Below are 25,943 nucleotides of genomic sequence, written 5' to 3' on the forward strand. Positions count from 1 at the left end.
GGCTCACAGGCTCCATCCAGCCTGTGGCCTATTTTTTTGTGAACTAAGAATGGCTTTTATATGTTTAAATAATTGAAAAAAAAATTTAAGACCAACATTTTTCTTTTTAAAAATTAATTTATTTTTGACTGTGCTGGGTCTTTGTTGGCTGCAAATAGGCTTTCTCTAGTTGCAACGAGCGGGGGCTACTCTCTAGTTGTGCTATACCGGTTTTTCATTATAGTGGTTTCTCTTGTTGTGGGGCACGGGGCTCTAGGGCGCACGGGCTTCAGTAGTTGCAGTGGATGGGTTTGGTTGCTCCACGGCATGTGGAGTCTTCTCAGACCAGGGATGGAACCCGTGTCCCCTGCATTGGCAGGTCAATTCTCAACCACTGGGCCCCCGGGGAAGTCCAAGACCACAATTTTCATAACACGTGAAAATTATCTGAAATTCAAAATTAGGTGTCCATAACCAGACACAGGACATAGCCATATCCATTCCTTTATGTATTGTCTGTGTATGCAGTATTTCAGTGTTGGGTGAGGGGTTGTGACAGAGTCACATGTGCCCTGCAAAGTCCAGGGTGTTCACTCTCGGGCCTTTCATGGGAAAGTTTGCCAGTCCCTGGACTAGATGACTCTGGAGGGCCCTTGTGGCTCTCACATTCTAGACAGGGCACTACCTTCACATTTGAGGTCTTCCCACCTCCCCATCAGTACCAGTTCTCCCTGTGAATTCTCCATCTGGCCCTTCCCTGTCCTGATTGGATGGGTTCAGCCAAGGTAAGCATAATTCAAGGAGTATGTTGCTGGAAACCCAGGGCTCTCAAGAAAGGTACCTTGGTAGGGGCCAGGGAAAGTGGGAGGATGGTGACATAGGACATGGAGCATAAAACCATTCCTGTTAGCCAGCCTTTTAAGAAAAATTAAGTATAGTTGATTTACAATGTTGTGTTAGTGTCTGATGTTAAGCAGAGTGACTCAATTATACATATATATATTCTTTTCTGGTCTGGTTTCTTGTTGTTCAGTTGCTAAATCATGTCTGACTCTCTGCGACTCTATGAACTACAGCACACTAGGCTTCCCTGTCCTCCACTCTTTCCCAGATTATGGTTTATTGTAGGATATTGAATATAGTACCCTGTGCTATGCAGTAGGACCTCATTGTTTATCCATCCTATATATAATAGTTTGTATCCGCTAATCACAAACTCCTAATTTATCCCTTCCCTACCCCCTTTCAACTTTGGTAATCCTAAAGTTGTTTTCTATGTCTGCAAGTCTGTTTCTGTTTTTTCAAATAAGTTCATTTGTGTCCTATTTTAGATTCCATATATAAGCCTCATATGGTATTTGTCTTACTCTGTCTGACTTACTTCAGTTAGTATGATAAGCTCTAGTTACATCCATGTTGCCGCAAATGGCATTATTTCATTCTTTTTAATGGCTGAGTAATATTCCACATCTTCTTTATCCATTCATCTGTCAGTGGACACTCAGGTTGTTTTCTATCTTGGCTATTGTAAACAGTGCTGCTGTGAACATTTGGGTGCATGTATCTTTTTCAAATTAGAGCAGAAAACCATTTCTTAGTCATCACAATTACATATGGATCAACAAGGGGAGCCAATGTTTTTGCAGTCACTTTCATGTTCCTGAAAACCCAGACTCACGCCAGATTTTCTTGTGGGTTTGGGACAAGGATCAACCTCTGGGAAGGATCTCAGTAGACTTCTAGCTGGGAAAAGGCCATTTTCTCCTAAGTTCCCTCTCCTGCTCCTGGCTTTTGGGTGTTAGACCAGATCAAGAGTTTATCCAGTTTATCCACACAACCTGGAGTGGAGCACTGGATTAGAAGCTGGCCCTGTGGGGAGGGGATCCTGTGGCCCAACTCCTCCCACCCTGGTGCCTTGGTCTCTGACTTGGATCCCAGCCTTGCCCCTTGGTGCCCACTGTCCTGAGACTGTGATCTGTGCCTGTTTACTGCAGGGTGAGCTGCTCCGCCTGGGGCTGTTTTACCATAGAAGCCAAGCAGCTGTGAAAACTGATTCCATCTACAGCTTGTGGGCAGTTCTTATAAATGACTGCTGCTCAGTATTCATGCTCCAAGGAAGACAAACCCCTCACACATAGCTTCTGAGAAGCATGTAAGATATGGGGATGAAGGGGTGGTGTGAACATGTGGAATGGATGCAAAGTACTATCTTCACCCCACAAGGAGCAGCTAGTCCAACCCACACAGATTTTAGAGTGACTTGGACCAGCTTTCTACCCACCTAGGGGTCTCCTCTCCACCTTCCCTGACAGGTGACATTGAGTTGCAGTACTTCCCTCCTCTCTTTGGTTGCTGCTATCATCTTCTCATTACCCACCCAGCCCGGCATGTATGCCAAGGTGTCTTCCTGCTGAGATCTCATTGGTCATGGTATCCAGACCCTCCACACTCAGCTCGCCCTTTTGGGGACCTCCTCCACAGGGCATCTTGATGAAGCAGAAGAAACAAGCCATGCCAGGGGTTTAATCCTGGGCCTTTAGCTGTGTTGCTTTGGAGAAATTACTTCAACTTGCTAAGTCTCCATTTCCTCAGACATAAAAGGAATATAATAATTACTTTACACCATAATTGTGATAAGTAAATGATGTGACTGTGTAATATGCTGGGACAAAGTTGGCCTCCCAAATGTTATTTATATCTCAGCCCTGACACACTGGCTTTCCTTTCTTCTTTCTTTGATGGCACTTCCAGAACTTAATACCGAATTGCTGGTATGACTTGAACAATGAAGAGTGCAATAGGGCCATTTCATCCTTAGGACGTTCTTTGTAAAAAAAAAAAAAAAAAATTTATTATTTTTAATTGGAGGATAATTGCTTTGCATTATTGTGTTGGGTTTCTGCCATACATCAATGTGAATCAGCCACAGGTATACATATGTCTCCTCCCTCTTGAACGTCCCTCCCACCTCCCATGCGATCTCACCCCTCTTGGTTGTCATGGAGCACTGAATTGAGCTCCCTGTGTCATATAGCAAATTTCTATTGGCTATCTATTTTACATATGGTAATATATATGTTTCAGTCCTACTCTGTCAATTTGTCCTACCCTGTCCTCCCCTCTCTATGTCCACAGGTCTGTTCTCTACATCTGCATCTCCATTGCTTCCCTTCAAATAGGCTCATCAGTACTGTCTTTCTAGATTCCATATATATGAGGTAATATATGATATTTATTTTTCTGACTTACTTTACTCTATAATAGGCTGTAGGTTCATCAACCTCACTGAAACTGACTCAAATGCATTCCTTTTTATGGGTGAGTAATATTCCATTGTTATATATGTACCACAACTTCTTTATCCATTCATCTTTCAGTGGATATCTAGGTTGCTTCCATGTCCTGACTATTGTAAATAGTGCTGCAATGAACATTGGGAAACATGTGTCCTTTTCAATGATGTTTTCCTTAGGTTATATGCCCAGTAGTGTAATTGTTGGGTCATATAGTAGTTTTATTCCTAGTTTTCTAAGGAACCTCCATACTATTCTCCATAGTGGCTATATCAATTAACATTCCTGCCAACTGTACAAGAAGGTTCCCTCTTCTCCACACCCTCTCCAGCATTTATTGTTTGTAGATTTTTTGATGATGGCCATGCTGATGAACTATGGATGGAGGTTCATGACATTGTACAGAAGACAGGGATCAAGACCATCCCCAGGAAAAAGAAATGCAAAAAAGCAAAATGGCTTTCTGAGGAGGCCTTACAAATAGCTATGAAAAGAAGGGAAGTGAAAAGCAAAGGAGAAAAGGAAAGATATATCCATTTGAAGACAGCATTCCAAAGAATAGCAAGGAGAGTTAAGAAAGCCTTCCTCACTGATCAGTGCAAAGAAATAGAGGAAAACAATAGAATGGGAAAGACTAGAGATCTCTTCAAGAAAATTAGAGATACCAAGGAAACATTTCCTGCAGAGATGGGCTCAATAAAGGACAGAAATGGTATGGACCTAACAGAAGCAGAAGATATTAAGAAGAGGTGGCAAGAATACACAGAAGAACTGTACAAAAAAGATCTTCATGACCCAGATAATCACCATGGTGTGATCACTTACCTAGAGCCAGACATCCTGGAATGTGAAGTCAAGTGGGCCTTAGGAAGCATCACTATGAACAAATCTAGTGGAGGTGATGGAATTCCAGTTGAGCTATTTCAAATCCTAAAAGATGATGCTGTGAAAGTGCTGCACTCAATATGCCAGCAAATTTGGAAAACTCATCAGTGGCCACAGGACTGGAAAAGGTCAGTTTTCATTCCAATCCCAAAGAAAGGCAATGCCAAAGAATGCTCAAACTACCACACAACTGCACTCATCTCACATGCTAGTAAAGTAATGCTCCAAATTCTCCAAGCCAGGCTTCAACAATACGTGAACCGTGAACTTCCAGATGTTCAAGCAGGTTTTAGAAAAGGCAGAGGAACCAGAGATCAAATTGCCAACATTTGCTGGATCATCGAAAAAGCAAGAGAGTTCCAGAAAAATATCTATTTCTGCTTTATTGACTATGCCAAAGCCTTTGACTGTGTGGATCACAAGAAACTGGAAAATTCTGAAAGAGATGGGAATACCAGACCACCTGACCTGCCTCTTGACAAACCTGTATGCAGGTCAGGAAGCAACAGTTAGAACTGGACATGGAACAACAGACTGGTTCCAAATAGGAAAAGGAGTAGGTCAAGGCTGTATATTGTTGCAGAGTCCATCATGAGAAACACTGGGCTGGAGGAAGCACAAGCTGGAATCAAGATCGCCAGGAGAAATATCAATAACCTTAGATATACAGATGACACCACATTTATGGCAGAAGGTGAAGAAGAACTAAAGAGCTTCTTGATGAAAGTGAAAGAGGAGAGTGAAAAAGTTGGCTTCAAGCTCAACATTCAGAAAACTAAGATCATGGCATCCAGTCCCATCACTTCATGGCAAATAGATGGGGAAACAGTGGAAACAGTGGCTGACTTTATTTTTTGGGCTCCAAAATCATTGCAGATGGTGACTGCAGCCATGAGCTTAAAAGACACTCCTTGGAAGGAAGGTTATGACCAACATAGACGGCATATTAAAAAGCAGAGACATTACTTTGTCAACAAAGGTCCATCTAGTCAAGGCTATGGTTTTTCCAGCAGTCATGTATGGATGTGAGAGTTGAACTGTAAAGAAAACTCAGCTCCAAAGAATTGATGCTTTTGAAGTGTGGTGTTGGAGAAGACTCTTGAGTCCCTTGGATTGCAAGGAGATCCATCCTAAAGGAAATCAGTCCTGAATGTTCATTGGAAGGACTGATGTTGAAGCTGAAACTCCAATACTTTGGCCACTTGATGTGAAGAACTGATTCATTTGAAAAGACCCAAATGCTGGGAAAGATTGAAGGCCGGAGGAGACGGGGACGACAGAGAATGAGATGGTTGGGTGGCATCACTGACTCAACGGGCATGAGTTTGAGTAAGCTCTGGGAGTTGGTGATGGACAGGGAGGCCTGGCATGCTGCAGTCCATGGGGTTGCAAAGAGTCGGACACGAATGAGCGACTGAACTGACTAACTGAACTGTTTCTGACTGGTATGACGTGATACCTTATTGTAGTTTTAATTTTGTATTTCTCTAATAATGGGTGATGAGTTTCTTTTCATGTGATCATTAGCCATCTGTATATCTCTTTTGGAGAAAGGACTATTTAGGTCCTCTGCCCACTTTTACATTGGGAGGACATCACTTTCTTATGCAGCCTAATGACCTTGACTTGTGTTGTTGCTCTTTGGGACACACCACTGGGAGAGTGGTACTGGGTGGGAGTCAAGGCATCTGGGTTCTTCTCTTGCTCTTTCATTCATCTTCCCCAAAAGTGTTTACTCCCACCTGTACTGTGCACACCACTTTCTTATGCAGCCTAATGACCTTGACTTGTGTTGTTGCTCTTTGGGACACACCACTGGGAGAGTGGTAGTGGGTGGGAGTCAAGGCATCTGGGTTCTTCTCCTGCTCTTTCATTCATCTTCCCCAAAAGTGTTTACTCCCACCTGTACTGTGCACAGGGGTCACCTGTGAGCAGAACAGACAGCGGACCTCTAGCGAGGGGGCGGGTTATGAACAAATGGGCAAATGGATAATATAATGCCAGAGAGGGACACAAACAATAAAAACTAAAAGCAAGCAAATATAAAGCTGGGTAAAGGATTGAAGGAGTTCTGACACTAGCTAGCTGTGTAGAATTTACCAAGACTTCACCTTTGAGCAAAGAGATGATTCCGATCAGTTGTTTCAAAGAGTGCTCAGCGGAGCCTAGAATCTTGGGTAGATGCCTTAGGGGGCCTTCCTAAGGTGGGAGCAAGAGGTGATGGCCTACTTGTCTATGCCTCCTCAGAGCAGTACCTTTCAAACATCTCTTTCCTTGGCCTCTGTGTGAAATTCTAATCAATGACAATGTTCTGTTGCTTAAAAAAAACCTTGAGAATCTCCATATTGGAGAGTTGCTGGGTTCTCTCCTCCCTCAAAGGCTGTGAGAATTGCTAGAAGTTTTTCATCTGAGCTGCTGCTAAACCAGATCCGCGTCATCGACTAGTGGATAAGGTCACTACGGGGGCGGGTACTGTTTACATTTATTCGTGTGAGTTTTTATCTTCTTAGTTTGGGTCTATTGATCAAAGCTGAGATAATTTTGCAACATTATTCTAACATGTATGTATTAGTGGTCCCTCACAGCAGTTAGTTTTTCTGCTAATCTGTTTCAAATGCTCTTTATACCTTCATCCAGGATGTTTATAAAACCATTGGTTAGGATGTGGCTGAAGGTGGGGAGAGACCTTTGGTCTCCGCTAGAGACTTACTAGGTTGATCTAACCATGATCAAGAGCCTTTGAATTTTATCTTTTCAAATGGCTAGACCCATCTAAGTATACAAAACACCCAGATGATATTTTCCTTTCTTAACTCTGACCATCTCATTTTCTGTTCTTATTTAATGGCTACAATCTATCAAGGTCTGGAATTGACTCTGGGGAAACAAGATAAATAAGTCACCAGGGGTTCACAGCTGGTAGATGTGATGGCAATATAATCTCAGTAATCTCAGCAATGTGATGAGGGCTCAAGGGCAATATGAATTAACCAGCATGCTGCGGGGAAGGGCTTGTCTTTGCCTGGAAATGTCAGGGAGATATTCTGTGGAGAAGACATCGCAGGTGATTTCATTTAGAAAGTCGCCCGTGAGAAATGTCCAAAGTCGTATGAAATCCAGAGAATGACATCTGTGGCATCATTCCTGATCTAGGTACTGAATAATGTTTCTCGAATTTAATTTTAACAAAATTTTTAAAAAAGCTTCCCTGGTGGCTCAGTGGTCAAGAATCTGCCTTCCAATGCAGGAAACACGGATTTGATCCTGGGTCTGGGAAGGTCCCACATGCTGTGGGACAGCTAAGCCCATGAACCACAACTGCTAAGCCTGTGCTCTGGAGCCAGGGAGACACAGCGTCTGAACCCTCACCCCCTAGAGCCCGTGCTCCATAGCAAGAGACGCCTCTACACTGAGAAGCTCCTTTTTGCGACGAGAGATAGCCTGCGAGTAGCAGAGAAGAGCTAGAACAGTCTACTCCCTCAAAAACAGGTGAAGTGCAGTGGAAAAAAAAATTAGCAAAGAGGACAAAGTAGAACAGGTCAGGGAGTGGATGGAATAGAGCTTGAGGGAGATGGAAGCGGTAACCAAGGGACCCTGGAAGCTGAGCTCAGGTAGCAGCAGCCAGAGAGAGAAGGTGGGAGAAAAATCAGGGCTTGTTGAAAGCCTGGGGTGGGGGGAACTAACAGGGGGGGTGGGACAGAGGTCGGCTGAGGAGACAGTGCTCTGAGTTTTGTATCTTTCTCGGGGGTGAGGGTGCTTTCACCCAAGATTATGAAAAGGAAAGTGGGTTTGAGTTTCATCGACTTCCAAGAACTTTGGTGGAATATATTTTCCTCCAGAATCTTTCCCCTTCCAGTTCTTTATAATTTTAATGTAATAATATATATTATCAATATATAATTTAAAAGAAAAATTACTTATGGCTGTGCTGTGTCTTTGTTGCTGTGAACAGGCATTGTCTAGTCGTGGTGCTGGGCTTCTCATTGCCATGGCTTTTCTTCTTGCAGAGCACAGGTTTTAGGCACTTGGGCCTCAGTAGTTTGATGTATGGGCTTAACTGGCGTGTAGGATCTTTCTGAACCAGGGATCAAACCTGTGTCCCCTGCATTGGCAGGCAGATTCTTAACCGATGAACCAGGAGGGAAGCCCAATATATAATTTTTACTTAAAAAAATACATTTACTCTTCTGTTTTGTTTTTATTTACTTATTTTTTGCTGTGCCGATTCTTCATTGCTGCGTGCAGGCTTTCTCTTGTTGCAGAGAGTGGACTTCTCATTGCGGTGGCTTCTCTTATTGTGGAGCACAGGCTCTAGGGTGTTTGGGCTTCAGTAGTTGCAGCTTCCAGGCTCTAGAACACAATCTCAATAGTTATGGTACACAGGCACAGTTGCCCCATGATGTGTGAAATCTTCCTGGATCAGGGGTCGAACCTGTGTCCCCTGCATTGCAAGGCAGATTCTTAACAGTTGTACCACCAGGGAAGCCCTCCCTCCCAATTCTGACTTTGATTTCAGATTTCCACGAGTAGCTGCTGAATGTGCTGGGGTGGTGGGGAATAGTGAGACATCATTTTCCTCAAGGAACTCTTACACCGCCATGACATCCCTTTTTCGTTTGACCTGGCTGGATCCCGTTCTAAATGTTCAGTTTCAGCTAAAAAGCAGCATGCCTATTTCCCTGTCACACACTGTCCCTAGTGGTAAAGAACCTGCCTGCCAGTACAGGAGACATGAGAAACCTGGGTTCAATCCCTGTGTCGGGAAGACCCCCTGGAGGAGGGTATGGCAACCCACTCCAGTATTCTTGCCTGGAGAATCCAATGGACAGAGGAGCCTGGCAGGCTATGGCCTAGAGGGTCACAAAGAGTCTCAGGACTGAAGCGACTTAGCACGCGTGTATGTACACTTCTCTTGGAGCAACTCATTCAGATTTGCCAGGGACTTTCCTAGTTTTAAAAACAAAAGCCCCGCCTCCTCTGAATCCCTTTAGTCCCAGGCAGAGCTGGACTGTTGGTCCCCCCAGATGGACATGAAGCCCTGGGGTTGCTTGGTGTGTGCGCAGAACTTTCTAGAGGGCGTTGGGGGAGGAAATGCTTTTGCTGGAGCAAAGTGAGCTCTTTAGTGTGTTCTGCCCAGACTGAGAGGGGTGCCTGGGGGGCAGCAGGGAGGAGCCCAGGAGGGCTTTGTGTGTTGTCCCCATGGAGGTCACTCCAGCGCACAGTGTCCAGCAGAGTGGAGGGGTTTCGAGCAAAGTTGTGAGTCATCTACATCTTCATGGGGCCGAGCCAAACCTCCCCTGCTGCACCTTCCAAGCACTTAATTCATTGAATGGAGAACCATGCTCAGTCGTGTCCCACTCTTTGCGACCCCATGGACTGTAGCCCGCCAGGCTTCTTTGCCCATAGGATTTTCCAGGCAATAATACTGGAGTGGGTTGCCATGCCCTCCTCCAGGGGATCTTCCCGAACCAGAGATCTAACCCACAAATGGAGAAGATGATGGAGAAATCCAAGAAGACACAGCACAGAATCAAGCTGGGCTCTCTATCCTTAAGACCAGAGCTGCTCGTGTGCAGAAGTGTCTTGGGAGTACCTCTCTCTCGGGACGCTGCGATGCCTCCTTGTCACTGGATGATGCTGCAGGAAGCTGGGGAAAAAAGTAACCAGAGCCGCAGTCCTCCACGAAAACATCGGGTGAATAAAACCAAATGACCACGGATGTCCTGAGAGAGAGGTGGGCGCTGAATGCTCGTGGAAGACTGTTCCTCCTGTCTTCTCCCACTTTCCCTGCACACACACTCAGTCTCTGGGGAGGAACGCAGGACGGTGAAATCATGCCTCCATCTACTTCCTGTCTGCGGCACGAGGAAGCCTTTGGCCAATCTAATCCGAAGTTTATTGCTCAGGCCAAATCCAGCAACCCGTTCCTGTCCCCCACTCCCCTCCCACCTACCAGAAAGGTTAAATAGTTCCCACAGGGTGCAAGAAAGGGTTATTGAAAACAGCAGGGTTGTTTTCTTTTTTTTTTTTCCTTAACTTCAGCACTTCTGGTAAATCTCTGATCCAGCATCTCGTGGTTAACCACTGATACAGGAAATGACATTTAACGTTTTTATCACTGAGCCAGAAATGGAAGAACAAGGCGAGTCTGTGTTTAGGGAAGATGGGTGGCTACCCACCACCTTCATCTTAAAGGAGCACCATCTCTATTTTCTGATGGCCGAGGTGGTCAGTGGCTCAAGGACCCCTCCATCCACTCGTTTCTCTGCTGACTGTGAACAGAAGTGGCAGAGAACGTTCGGGGCCTGGCTGCTCATGGAAGGATTCTGGATGGCCCTTGGTTCCGCTTTCACAGGAGCCGTTGCGTGTGGGGACAGGCAGGCAGGAAATGTATGGATGCCTGCCCAAGGTCCCAGGCGCTCTGAGCCACAGCATCAGCTGGGGGTGGCCAATCCCGGGGCCACCTGGTCAGAGTGGGACTTTGAAGGGAGCCCGGATGGTCCTTGGAAGGTCATTGACCTCCTCCCCGATGATCAACAGAGGAAGAGCATTCAACACCACAAACCACAGCGAGATGCTGTGTTTGGTTTCACTTGCAGCTTTGCTGGGTCACTAGTTCTTCTCCATTTTTGTAGTTTGTTGTTACCCTTTTGGGATGAGGGACTTTCAGTGCAGCTGCAAAGTGGCTTCCTTGTAAAAACAAAAATAACAGCGTTGACAACAATGATAAAGCCTGACATTGTTAAGAGGTAAACAGTCCAGACTCATGATCTTTACTTGCTCAGGGTCAAGAGCTGCTTAGGGTCAGAGCCAGGCAGGGTTTGAGTCAGGATTTATGTCCTTGCCGAAGCCATTCTGTCCCACAGACATCTAGTTGTCTATACAGCAAGTTGCCTGCTTCTCTGGCCTCGGTCACACCCATTGGGCAGGGAAGGGAGCCCCAGGATTCTAACTGTGACCCCCCCCAGGGGAGTGGTGTGGGGGAGGCCAGTCAGTGTGATCAGGCCAGTTAAGAGACATCTATCTTCCAGTATTATTTAGGACCATGTGTGCGAGCTAAGTTGCTTCCGTCATGCCCGACTCTGTGACGCCATGGACTGTAGTCTGCCAGGCTCCTCTGTCCATAGGATTCTCCAGGCAAGAATATTGCAATGGGTTGTCATGCCCTCCTCCAGGGGATCTTTCTGACTCAGGGATCGAACCCACATCTCTTACATCTTCTGCATTGGCAGGCGGATTCTTTACCATTAGCACCACCTGGGAAGTTAATTAGGACCATAGGTTCCCTGATAAAATCTCCAGCTACCTCCCTTAGGAGGAACTAACATGATCCTGTTTTTATTAAGAGTCACTTAGGTGCAAACTCCTCTTCCTCCTCTGGCTCTCTGCCACCTTTCTGGGTAGATTCCTGCCCTGCAGGTGTGTCTCCATCAACACTGGGAGGCAGGATGGTACAGTGGGCAAGCCCTACTCTGGGAGGCAGGAAAGTGGGGGTCTGTGTCCCCTGCTGTGATGCTGAGGGTTCTTGGTGAGTCATCTGTGGGTTTGTGCTCTGTGCTGTGCTAGAGAGGATGGCAGTGTGGGCCACTCATGGAGCTTCATTTCACCCATCCGTCTGCCTTCTCTGAAGAGGCAGTGACATCTGAAGAGCTAAGAAAAGTAAACTCGTCCTTCCAAGGGTACCGTCTCCGTGCAGGGAACTATATTGCCATTTGACCTCAAAGCTTTCCTAATAGGACAGACTTGTATATGAGTGTGATTTTGTACCAGAACAAGCTGAAGAGACTGATTTCCACCGCAACTCACTTGATCTTGAAGGGGAAGGATCTCCTCCAAGACCTACCTCTTCTTCTCCACACCAGCTCAGCAGAGCTTCCACCCTGCAGACCCAAGTGGAGTGATCAAAGATTTGTTTGGGTGACAAACACTGAGAGTTGTCTCCTCTGCTGGGCGCTGGGGAGCAGATACTGATCTGGCATGTTCTCTGAGAGCAAAGAATTACGGTTCACTCAGTGGTGCCTAGCTAACAACATCTGAGTGTGACATTCTGGTGGGTGCTACCCATTAGGATTATTTGGAGAAACTTACAAAACACCCTGGATGTTCATTGGAAGGACAGATTCTGAAGGGCCAGTACTTTGGCCACCTGATGCAAAGAGCCAACTCATTGGAAAATATCCTGTTGCTGGGAAAGATCGAGGGCAGGATGAGAGGGTTGGATGGCATTATCAACTCAATAGACGTGTTTGAGCACTCTGGGAGATAGTGAAGGGCAGGGAAGCCTGGTGTGCTATAGTCCATGGGGTTGCAAAGAATCAGACACGACTTAGCGACTGAACAACAAAAACAAAACATCTATGTCCAGACCCATCTTAAGAATTTCTTGTTTAACTGACATTCATGTTTTTTTTTAATTAAGGTCTCTAGGTGATTCTAATATGCAGAGTAGAGAGTCACTGATCTAGATAGAGATACAGATAAACTTAAATAAAACAAAAACCTGACAACATAGAGCATCATATGCTCTGATTTTGGCAAATACAAGTTGCTATGGGAGCACATAGACAGGGCAATTTAACCGGTCCAGAGAGAGTTGGGGCGATTTTGTAAAATGGAGAAGATCACAGCTGAGATGTCAAAAGTAGGAATTGACCAGGTGGAATCAGGATGGAGTGAAGGTGAGGTTAAGAGGATTTCCAGGGAAAGCAAGAAGCATTTTCCGAGTCCAGGAGTGAAAAATAGCAAGACTCCTGGGTGGGATTCAGGTAGTTCGGTCTGGCTGCAAAAGCCGGGTGAGGGGCCCAGTCCTGGAAGTAGGACCAGAGGCCAGCTCACCAGGGGTATTGAAGACATGCTAGGAACTTTGGACTTTATCCTGCGGGTCAAAGGGAGCTCACAAGGAGTAGTCAGAGGCGGGACTGTGAGCAGTTTTGGAGCATGAGAAACAGATGGGAATGGAGCCAGGTGGATGAGGAAGTTTGAACCTGCTTCAAGACTGGTTTCCTGAACTGTGTTAAGGTTGTGGGCATAGCTAGAGGTGGGTAGATTTGAGAGATGTAAGAGCATCTAATCAATCTGACATGGGGTGGAAAGTGAGAGAAAAGTCAGGGAGAACGTCCAGGTGTTTGCCAGGGGCTGGAAGGTTGTACTGTTCCCTGGGTTGGCCACGCTGGAGGCTCTCCACTGGGGGAGTAGGGTTGCCTCCATGCCAGCCAGGATCACGGGGGCCCTCTATTGGCAGCTCGGGCTCTGAAGTCTCCTCAAGCCTCCCACGAGTGGCTCAGAGCTCCTGGGAGCATCAGGGGATGGTGTGTATCTCAGTGAAATGAGTAGGACGTTTATTGTCTATTTCACAGCTTGCCAGCCTGTTCAGATCCTGTTGTGTCCTCCACCCTCCACCTGTATTCTCACCTACACACTCTCAGGTTGCTCATTTCCCCAACTACCCATCCCCAGAAAGGCAAACAGTAATAAATAATTCCCATTTTCTGTGACCTTTTACCTTATCTCTAGAATTTACAATTCTAAGTAAAACCTTCCAACTCCCATCCACCCATATAAGAAATCTTTTAACGGCATGAACACCTGAAACTATGGGCTTCTCTGGTGGCTCAGGAGTAAAGAATCTGCCCGTCAATGGAGGAGACCCTGGTTCAATCCCTGGGTTGGGAAGATCCCCTGGAAAAGGAAATGACAATCCACTCCAGTATTCTTGCCTGGGAAATCCCATGGACAGAGGAGCCTGGCGGGCTACAGTCCATGGGGTTACAAAGAGTCATACATGAAAGAGTGACTAAACAACCCCACCACCACCTAAAACTATCGTTTGTGTTCCTATTGACAAGTTCTTGTCCCTATAAACTCACTATAGACTCTATGTCTTTCCTACCTCAGGGACTTGCCCCTCTAAGACTTGTCCCTTTAATAAGATGTCCACTCATTTCTTATCCCACACAGTTGTTTGTTTCTACTCCCTACAACTCACTGATGCCAACTTCAAAGATCACCGCCCCCTCTTCCCTACTTTGCGGGCTGTCTTAGTTCAGTCTGCTATAACCAATTATTGTAGACCAGGTGGCTTAAACAATGAACACTTATTTCTCCCAGTTCTGGAGACTGGGAGCCCAAGGTCAGGTTGCCAGCTTGATTGGGTTCCAGTGAGAGCGTGGTTCTGAGTTCCAGACTGTGGGTTTTTCTCTGTGCTCTCAAAGGGCAGAAAGAAGGCAAGAGAACTCTCTGGGGGGAGGGGCATCTCTCTTGCAAGGGCACTAACCTCATTCATGAGGGGCCACCCTCACGAGCTAATTATCTCCCAAAGACTCCACTTTCTAATACTTTCACATTGGGAGCTAGGGTTTTGATCTAAGAATTTAGAGGGGACACAAGCAGTCAGTCAACTGCATGGACCACCCCCGCATGATTATAGGTTATATCCTGTCCCCTTTTGATTCTTTGTTCTCTGATCTTCCTCCCCGTGTCTCTGCTGTCTACTCTTCTTGCCTTTGGTGGGGGGGAGGGGGCTCTTTTCTGCCTCATCTGTCATACAGTTATTACACAAATATAGCCAAAGGTTATCCCATAAAGATATCAAAGTCAGAGCCTATGACTTTAATCTTGATTATTAGGGTTGTTTAGTGTAAAATATCAGAGAAGGCAATGGCACCCCACTCCAGTACTCTTTCCTGGAAAATCCCATGGATGGAGGAGCCTAGTAGGCTGCAGTTCATCCGGTCGCTATGAGTCGGACACGACTGAGCGACTTCACTTTCACTTTCCACTTTCACACATTGGAGAAGGAAATGGCAACCCACTCCAGTGTTCTTGCCTTGAGAATCCCAGGAATGGGGAAGCCTGGTGGGCTGCCATCTATGGGGTTGCACAGAGTCGGATTTGACTGAAGTGACTTAGCAGCAGCAGCAGAGAGAATATGCTTTGTAAGTGGTAAATCATCAAGTAAATGTTAGATAATGACAGTGACAGAGCAGCATAAGAGAATATGCTTTGTAAGTGGTAAATCATCAAGTAAATGTTAGATAATGACAGTGACAGGCTTTGAAGATCTCTTTTTGTTTAAAGAATTAGATATAAACTATACCTAGAGACAGAAGTTGCAAAATGATGAGATTAAATCCTTAAGCTCTCCGGGAAATTCAGTGTCTGCTGAGTTGATTGTTCAGAATTCAGATTCTAAACTGAGATGAAAACAATGGAGGATTTATGAAAAGTTTGGTTTGTATCCCTTGCTATTCTTTTCATTCAAAAAGAGTTTTTTCCTGCAGGCTGTACACCTCTTTTTTTTTTTCTTTACTGTTGTCCCCTCTGCTTAGAATTCTTCAATACAGTCCACATACATTGAATGTCTCATTATATTCACTCATTCACTTATTCACTCACCCTGTATTTGTTGAATCCTATCACGTGACAGACAATATACCAAAAGTGCTAGAGATCCAGTGGTGGGCAAAATCAGGCAAGGTTCCTGCCTTTGTGAACTCACATCTTCAGGTCAAGAGTGGATGAAACACAGTAAAATGGTCAAATAACTGTGAAACACTAGCTACATCAAGTGCTATGATGGGAAAGTCCATAGCACCATGAGGTCTTATAATGGGGACAAGGGGGGGATTTGCTCTAGGCTGGGGGTGGGTGGCAGGAAGACTTACCTGAGGAAGCCATGCTTCTGCTCATCTGAAGGATGAGGTAGGGTTAATTAGACAAGGCTTGGGGATCGGGAAACAAGGGGATTTCAGGCAGAGGCAAAGGTGTGGGGTTTGAAGGCTGGTGGTGGCTAGATTTTGTGGGCTTTGTAGATGTGTTAAGGATTTTGTTTTTGTTTTTAATCTTAAGTAATAGAAGTCCTTGGAAATATTTTAATAAAAATAATAGATTTGTATAAAGATAAAAAAATCATCTTTTTATGATCTTTCAGAAGATAGACTTATCTCCATCTTCTCTGCTCGGGAGATCTTGGTTTATGGAAGACCTTAAATTCATGAGTCAGTATGAAACAATGTGTTCATTGTCTTGATAGACCTATATACAGAGTGCTAGGGAAGTATAAAGAAGAGAGAGATTTTTCTGGGTGAGGGGGTTAGAAAAAGCATTTAAAAAACGTGATATTTGGGCTGGGTGTTGAAAAATTGTGGGAATTTCCCAGGTAGTAAGAGGTATGGGAGAGGTGAAGAAATCAGAAGCAGCAGCATGTTCTGGGAAGAAGAAATTGCAAATCCAGACACACAGACCCCAGAGAGTTTAGCAGGTTTGCATGAAGACCAGTCATCTCACGTGAATGGAGACCAATGTGCTCTGGTGGTCATTGGGTGGACTTACTGATAGTAATAGCCCAACTCTCGATCCTTCTGGGGATGTGGTTGGCAGCTTTGCACTTTCCTCCAGGTCCAGATGGATGCTGCACCCGGTGGGTGTGTGTGACAGCCAAGGAACCTCAAGCTTGGGAAACCCAAGTCTTTTATAATGAACTACAACCAACCTGCCCAAACTTTGTCCTGAAAGGACATACTGTCTTTTTTTGTTTGTTTTTTGAATGGGATATAGTTGCTTTATGATGTTGTGTTAGTTTCTGTGGTACAATGAAGTGAATCAGCTATATGTGTACATATATCCCCTTCCTCTTGGGGGGCCTCCCTCCTACCCCTGTTGGTCATCACAGAGCACCGGGCTGAGCTCCCTGTGTTATACGGCAGCTTCCCACCAGCTATCTGTTGTACACATGGTCGTGTGTATATGTCAGCGCTACTCTCCCAATTCATCCCATCCTCTCTCCCCACACCCCCCCCCCACCCAACCCCACCTATGTCCACATGTCTGTTCTCTGTGTCTGCATGTCTACTCTTGCCCTGGAAATAGATTTATCTATATCATTTTTCTAATTCCACATACATGCATTAATGTATTTGCTGCTCTCTTTCTGATTTACTTCACTCTGTATGACAGACTCTAGGTCTATCCATGTCTCTACAGATGACCCAATTTCATTCCTTTTTTTTATGGCTGAGTAATATTTCATTGTATTTGTGCACCGCATCTTCTTCATTCATCTGGAGATATTATCTTTACTGGAAAGCAAGCAGACTTTCCTTCCACTCTGGGAAGAATCATTGTCGCTGTTTTCCAAGGTTGCTCACTTTACAAACATTCTTGGAGAGATACTCTGGGACAACATGTGTGAATGCCTCCATTTGCAGAAAATACAGAAACATGGAAAACCTGTGGAGAACTGTCTTCAACAATATCTTTGGATAAGTGGAGAAAATGGGTGATGGAAGACATTTAGAGCCTGATTAGGGAGGATTTCATAGGCCATGTCAGGAGACCAGACTTTATCTGGTAGGCAGTGGGGAGCCATTGATAGTTCTAGGATGTGGTAGAGAGTATAGAGGATAGACTAGGATAGAGGATTGAAGAGGAATACTAGAGCTGGGAGAAAGGTTAGGGTTAAATAGTTGGGCTTGGGAATTTGAACATCTGAAGGGAGCTGAAACCACTGCATTTCATCTCTATTTGGATAAATTCTATAACCTTGAAAGCTCAGATCAAAGGGCATCTTGTTTTAGTAGTTTTAAAAAATTCCTTTTCAAAAGACAAGCATTTTGTCAGAGAAGTCTAACACAGACTTCCAACCCAGAAACCAGATGGAAGGAGATATACTTGGATTGAAGTAGCAGTGGGCGCTGGGCGCCCTGCCCCCCAGCACCCTGCTGTCCCAGAAAATACCCAGAGACTGCTCCCTGGAGCTCTTGAAAGCCACCAACCTCACTCTGAATCTACTTTTCTTTTCCCAGTTGGCCCAGGCAGGATTAATTGCTCCTTCCTCTGTTCTCTCAACATTTTGATCTTATCACCAAAGCAGCATTTATCACCTTAACTCATATTAATCTTCATCTTTGTATTCATTAGGGCCCAGCACACTGGAAGGCTCTCCATCAGTGTTTGCAGGCTTGAATTAGATTGATGTGGAAAAGCACCTCAATGAAATAATTATAAAATTACATTCCTTGGTAAAGCTTTGCATTTTTATGTTAATGAAATAGTTCCTGAGACATAACCACAAGCAAAGAACAATCAAGGAAATAATGAAATAAAAGGATAACTCTTTCTATAGTGCCACAGTCTTAGCTTGAGTTTTTTTTTTTTGGTTTTTCTAATGTATCAACACATGCTTATTCAAGACACAAAGAGTTTTTTCTTAGAAAGGAGACCTCAGTCCAAATAAATAATATTCTTGAAATTAGAGTGAGATGGTTGCCAGGTCTTCTTCAAGTATGTAAATCTATTCGGTCACCTGTGTTTTCATCAGGGAGGGAAGGAAAAATCTGTGTTTACTCTACTAACTTATGCCAGGGAAATATTTGCTTTTGAAAAAACAAAATAGCTTAAAAAAATGGCTTTGGTTTTCCTTTCTAGATATTATCTGTGTGGAGTTCATAGGTGATTTGGTGAAAACAATAGTCCCTGGAATTTTGAGTAACAGTTTTCTGAATTTTCTTTTTCCTTTCTTTTTCTCAAAAACTACTTAATTTTTTTTAAACTTATTTTGTGTTGGAGTATAGCTGATTAGCAATGTTGTGATAATTTCAGGTGGACAGCAAAGGGACTCAGCCATCCATATATATACATGTATCCATTCTCCCTCAAATTACTCTCCCATCCAGCCTGCCATATAACATTAAGCAGAGTTTCCTGTACTATGCAGTAGGTCCTTGTTGGTTATTGCATTTTCATGAAGCTTTCTGCTTGTTTGTAAATGAACTTGTCTGACTTTTAAAAGAAAATTAATTATTTACTTTAATTGGAGGCTAATTATTTTACAATATTGTGGTGGTTTTTGCCATACATCAACATGAATCAGCCATGGGTGTACATGTGTCCTGCATCCTGAAGTCCCCTCCCACCACCCTCCTCACCCCATCCCTCTGGGTTGTCCCAGAGCATGGGCTTTGTGTGCCCTGCTTCATGCATGGAACTTGCTCTGGTCATCGATTTTACATATACATGTTACATAATATACATGTTTCAATGTTTTTCTCTCAAATCATCCCACCCTCACCTTCTCCCACATAGTCCAAAAGCCTCTTCTTTACATCTATGTCTTTCTTGCTGTCTTGCATATAGGGTTGTGATTACCGTCTTTCTAAGTTGCATATATATGTGTTAACATACTGTATTGACTTACTTCACTCTGTATAATAGTCTCCCGTTTCATCCACCTCAGTAGAACTGACTCAAATGTACTCTTTTTTTTATAGCTGAGTAATATTCCATTGTGTATATGTACCAATGCTTTCTTATCCATTCGTCTGCTGATGGGCATCTAGGTTGCTTCCATGTCCTGGCTATTGTAAACAGTGCTGCAGTGAACATTGGGGTACATTCAATTCTGGTTTCCTCAGTGTGTATGCCCAGCAGCGGGATTGCTGGGTCATACGGCAGTTCTGTTTCCAGTTTTTTAAGGAATCTCCACATTGTTCTCCATAGTGGCTGTACTAGTTTGCATTCCCACCAACAGTGTAAGAGGGTTCCCTTTTCTCCACTACCTCTCCAGCATTTATTGCTTGTAGACTTTTGGATAGCAGCCATCCTGACTGGCGTGTAATGGTACCTCGTTGTGGTTTTGATTTGCATTTCTCTGATAATGAGTGATGTTGAGCATCTTTTCAAGTGTTCGTTAACCATCTGTATGTCTTCTTTGGAGAAATGTCTGTTTAGTTTTTTGGCCCACTTTTTGACGGGTCATTTGTTTTTCTGGTATTGAGCTGCATGAGTTGCTTGTATGTTTTTGAGATTAATTCTTTGTCAGTTGTTTCATTTGCAATTATTTTCTCCCATCCTGAAGGCTGCCTTTTCACCTTGCTTATAGTTTCTTTCATTGTTCAAAAGCTTTTAAGTTTAATTAGGTCCCATTTGCTTATTTTTGTTTTTATTTCCATTATTCTGGCAGGTGGGTCATAGAGAATCTTGCTGTGATTTATGTCAGAGAGTGTTCTGCCTATGTTTTCCTCTAGGAGTTTTATAGTTTCTGGTCTTAGATCTTTAGATCTTTAATCCATTTTGAGTTTATTTTTGTGTATGGTGTTAGAAAGTGTTCTAGTTTCATTCTTTTACAAGTGGTTGACCAGTTTTCCCAGCACCACTTGTTAAAGAGATCGTCCTTTCTCTATTGTATATTCTTGCCTCCTTAGTCAAAGATAAGGTGTCCATAGGTGCATGGATTTATCTCTGGGCTTTCTATTTTGTTCCATTGATCTATGTTTCTGTCTTTGTGCCAGTATCATACTGTCTTGATGACTGTTGCTTTGTAGTATAGCCTGAAGGCAGGCAAGTTGATTTCTCCAGTTCCATTCTTTTCTCTCAAGATAGCTTTGGCTCTTTGAGTTTTTTTGTGTTTCCATACAACTTGTGAAATTATTTGCTCTAGTTCTGTGAAAAATACTGTTGGTAGCTTGATAGGGATTGCACTGAATCTATAGATTGCTTTGGATAGTGTACTCATTTTCACTATATTGATTCTTCCAATCCACGAACTTGGTATATGTCTCCATCTATTTGTGTCATCTTTGATTTCTTCCATCATTGTTTTATAGTTTGGTCTTTTGTTTCTCTAGGTAGATTTATTCCTAAATATTTTATTGTTTTTGTTGCAATGGTGAATGAGACTGTTTCCTTAACTTCTCTTTCTGTTTTCTCATTGTTAGTGTATAGGAATGCAAAGGATTTCTGTGTATTAATTTTATATCCTGCAACTTTACTATATTCATTGATTAGCTCTAGTCATTTTCTGCTGGTGTCTTTAAGGTTTTCTATGTAGAGGATCATGTCATCTGCACACAGTGAGAGTTTTACTTCTTTTTGAATCTGAATTCCTTTTATTTCTTTTTCTTCTCTGATTGCTGTGGCTAAAACTTCCAAAACTATGTTGAATAGTATTAGTGAGAGTGGGCACCCTTATCTTGTTCCTGATTTTAGAGGAAATACTTTCAATTTTTCGCCATTGAGGATAATGTTTGCAGTGGGTTTGTCATATATGGCTTTTGTTATGTTGAGGTATGTTCCTTTTATGCCTGTTTTTTTGGAGGTTGGGTGTTGAATTCTGTCAAAGGTTTTCTCTGCATCTATTGAGATAATCATATGGTTTTTATCTTTCAATTTATTAATATGGTGTATCACATTGATTTGCAAATATTGAAGAATCCTCGCATCCCTGGGGTAAAGTCCATTTGGTCATGATGTATGATCTTTTTGATATGTTGTTGGATTCTGTTGGCTAGAATTTTGATGAGAATTTTTGCATCTATGTTTATCAGTGATATTGGCTTGTAGTTTTCTTTTTTTGTTGCATCTTTGTCTGGTTTTGGTGTTAGGGTAATGTTGGCCTCATAGAATGAGTTTGGCAGTTTACCTTCCTCTGCAATTTTCTGGAAGAATTTGAGTAGGATAGGTGTTAGCTCTTCTCTAAATTTTTGGTAGAATTCACCTGTGAAGCCATCTGGTCCTGGACTTTTGTTTGTTGGAAGATTTTTGGTTACAGTTTCGATTTCTGTGCTTGTGATGGGTCTGTTAAGATTTTCTGTTTCTTCCTGGTTCAGTTTTGGAAGGTTATACTTTTCTTAGAATTTGTACATTTCTTCCAAGATGTCCACTTTATTGGCATGTAATTGCTCACAGTAGTCTCTTATGATCTTTTGTATTTTTGGGTTGTCTGTTGTGATTTCTCCATTTTAATTTCTAATTTTATTGATTTGATTCTTCTCCTATTTTTTTCTTGACAAGTCTGGCTAATAGTTTGTCTATTTTATTTATCTTCTCAAAGGACCAACATTTAGTTTTGTTAATTTTTGCCATAGTCTTCTTTATTTTTTCCCCCATTTGTTTCTGCTTTGATTTTTACAATTTTTTTCCTTCTACTAACTTTTGGATTCTTTTTTTCTTTTTTCTAGCTGGTTAGGTATAAAGTTAGGTTGTTTATTTGATGTTAAAGCCTCTTGATGAAAGTGAAAGAGGAGAGTGAAAAAGTTGGCTTAAAGCTCAACATTCAGAAAACTAAGATCATGGCATCTGGTCCCATCACTTCATTGCATATAGATGGGAAACAGTGGAAACAGTGTCAGACTTTATTTCTTTGGGTTCCAAAATCACTGCAGATGGTGATTGCAGCCATGAAATTAGAAGACGCTTACTCCTTGGAAGGAAAGTTATGACCAACCTAGATAGCATATTAAAAAGCAGAGACATTACTTTGCCAACAAAGGTCCATCTAGTCAAGACTATGGTTTTTCCAGTGGTCATGTATGGATGTGAGATTTGGACTGTGAAGAAATCTGAGCACCGAAGAATTGATGCTTTTGAACTGTGGTGTTGGAGAAGACGCTTGAGAGTCCCTTAGACTGCAGGGAGATCCAACCAGTCCATCCTAAAGGAGATCAGTCCCGATTGTTCATTGGAAGGACTGCTGCTGAAGCTGAAACTCCAATACTTTGGCCACCTCATGTGAAGAGTTGACTCATTGGAAAAGACCCTGATATTGGGAAAGATTGAAGGCAGGAGGAGAAGGGGACAACAGAAGATGAGATGGTTGGATGGCATCACTGACTCGATGGACATGAGTTTGAGTAAACTCTGGGAGTTGGTGATGGACAGGGAGGCCTGGCATTCTGCGGTTCATGGGGTTGCAAAGAGTTGGACACAACTGAGTGACTGAGCTGAACTGAACTTGTTTCTTGAGGTAGTCTTGTATTGCTGTGAACCTCCATCTTATCTTAGCACTGCTTTTACTGAATCCCATAAGTTTTGGGTTGTCATGTTTTCATTTTCATTTGTTTCTATGCGTATTTTGATTTCCTTTTTGATTTCTTCTGTGATCTGTTGTTTATTCAGAAGTGTGTTGTTTAGCCTCCATATGTTGATATTTTTAATGGTTTTTTCCCCCTGTAGTTGGCATCTAATCTTAATGCATGTTGATCAGAAAAAATGCTTGAAATGATTTCAATTTTTAAAAATTTACCAACACTAGATTTATGGCCCAGGATGTGATCTATCCTGGAAAATGTTCTATGTGCACTTCATAAAAAGGTGAAATCCATTGTTTTTGGGTGAAATGCCCCATAGATATCAAAAGGTCTAACTGGTCCATTGTATCACTTAAAGTTTGTGTTTCCTTGCTAATTTTCTGTTTGGTTGATCTATCCATAGGTGTGAATGGGGCATTAAAGTCCTCCACTGTTATTGTGTTACTGTTAATTTCCCCTTTCATACTTGTTAGTATTTGTCTTACATGTTGAGATGCTCCTATGTTGGGTGCATATATACTTGAAATGTTATATCTTCTTCTTCGATTGATCCTTTGATCATTATGTAGTGTCCTTCTTTGTTTCTTGTCACTTTCTTTATTTCAAAGACTATTTTATCTGATATGAGTATTGCTACTCCTGCTTTCTTTTGGTCTCCATTTGCATGAAATATCTTTTTCCAGCTTCACTTTCAGTCTGTATATGTCCCTGGGTTTGAGGTGGGACTCTTGTAGAAAGCATATATAAGGGTGTTGTTTTTGTAACCATTATGCCAGTCTTTGTCTTTTGGTTGGAGCATTTAACCTAATTGCATTTAAGGTAATTATTGATAAGTATGATTCTGTTACCATTTACTTTGTTGTTGAATTTGTCTGACTTTTAAGGAGAACTCAGCTGGTAGCATTTTGGTTCATCCTGATTTGGTTCTGTCATAGTCACTGTCTGTTTGGAAGAAGGTCAGCCCTGAGTTATACTGAGGAGGGTTGTTGTTCCGTTGTTCAGTTGTGTCCAACTCTCTGTGACCCCATGGACTGCAGTATGCCAGGCCTCCCTGTCCCTTACCATCTCCCAGAGCTTGCTCAAACTCATGACTCATGGGTTGATGATGCCATCCAACCATCTCATGTTGCCCTCTCCTTCTGCTCTCAGTCTTTCCCAGCATCAGGGTCTTTTTCCAGGGTTAGCTGTTCCCAGAAGGTGGCCAAAGTATCGGAGCTTCAGCTCAGCATCAGCATCAGTCCTTCCAATGAATATTCAGGGTTAATTTCCTTTAGGATTGGCTGGTTTGATCTCTTTGCTGTCCAAGGGACTCTCAAGAGCCTTCTCTAATGAAGAGGGAGGAAGGAGCAAATCTAAGATCTCATTGTGAGGATGAATCCAGGGTTTATAGAGCTGAAACTCTGACAATTTTTGAAGCCCTCTTTGAAAGAATGCAAAGTTAGATGTTATACATGAACAGAAATCATGATAATATTTTTGTCAACTAAGTACCAAAGACAGTTTTATAACATTGTTTTAAAAGTTATTTTAGCAACATACTTTTTGATTGTGGTTTTATCTGACAGTAGTTTTGTGATATTTTCTGTAGAAAAAATAGATTATCCAGTTATTTACCTAGTATAGTTAATGAAATATTTATGTTTATTGTGGAGAGCTTAGAAAAGTTTTTCCAGCTTCATGAGCAGTATTGCCAAGAAAATGTTTAGAATTGTCAAACCTAAGCAAACCACTACCATGTTTCTTTCATAAAGGAGCTGTAAGATTTCAGGACATTTGAGGTTTTAGTCTGATTTTCTATCTTAAATGCTCTTTGAATTGATTACACTGATGTCCTCATTTTCCTAGTACGTTATGAATTTTATGTTATCTTCATCCATAACAGTATTTTCTGTCAAATCAGCAAGAAATTTACATGCTTCCTCTATTCTTATGATTCACTTCTCATTAATTGGATTATCAAATGATCTAAGAGCTTATTACTTACCATTACTTCTATCTGAAATGTATCCTTCTCTTCCTCTTAAGGAATTAATCACTGCTTTTGGTGTGATCTTACTTTATTTTATATTTGTTATACTTTGTTTTGTGATGGTAGGTTGATATCTTATTTTATTTTGTTTAATGATGTATTTATTATTATTTTTTTTATTAGTTGGAGGCTAATTACTTCACAACATTGCAGTGGGTTTTGTCATATATTGACATGAATCAGCCATGGAGTTACACGTATTCCCCATCCCGATCCCCCCTCCCACCTCCCTCTCCACCCGATTCCTCTGGATCTTCCCAGTGCACCATGCCCGAGCACTTGTCTCATGCATCCCACCTGGGCTGGTGGTCTGTTTCACCATATATAATATACATGCTGTTCTTTCGAAACATCCCACCCTCACCTTCTCCCACAGAGTTCAAAAATCTGTTCTGTACTTCTGTGTCTCTTTTTCTTTTTTGCATACAGGATTATCGTTACCATCTTTCTAAATTCTATATATATGTGTTAGTATGCTGTAATGTTCTTTATGTTTCTGGCTTACTTCACTCTGTATAATGGGCTCCAGTTTCATCCATCTCATTAGAACTGATTCAAATGAATTCTTTTTAACAGCTGAGTAATATTCCATGGTGTATATGTACCACAGCTTCCTTATCCATTCATCTGCTGATGGGCATCTAGGTTGCTTCCATGTCCTGATAACTTATTTTATTACTCATCTTTACTGCTTTTATTTTATTTTTTCATTTAAAATATTTTTATTTTATTTTCATCTGAGTGTTCTCATAAAATTAAACAGTTCTCTAAAAATTAAACTGTCATCAGAAGGCTGTAATTTCTCATTTGTTTTATTAAAACATTCTAAAATATGCTTAACTGTTGGAGGGAGGAAAGAAGAAAACTGGTTGAGTTATGACTTTATCCAAGCTCCCAGATTGAGCCAGGGTATACCTTGGGAAGGTCAGAGTTTGGTGGATAGTGCTGATGGGC

This window comes from Muntiacus reevesi, chromosome 1 (assembly GCF_963930625.1).
Source record: "Muntiacus reevesi chromosome 1, mMunRee1.1, whole genome shotgun sequence".
In the NCBI taxonomy this organism is placed as follows: domain Eukaryota; kingdom Metazoa; phylum Chordata; class Mammalia; order Artiodactyla; family Cervidae; genus Muntiacus; species Muntiacus reevesi.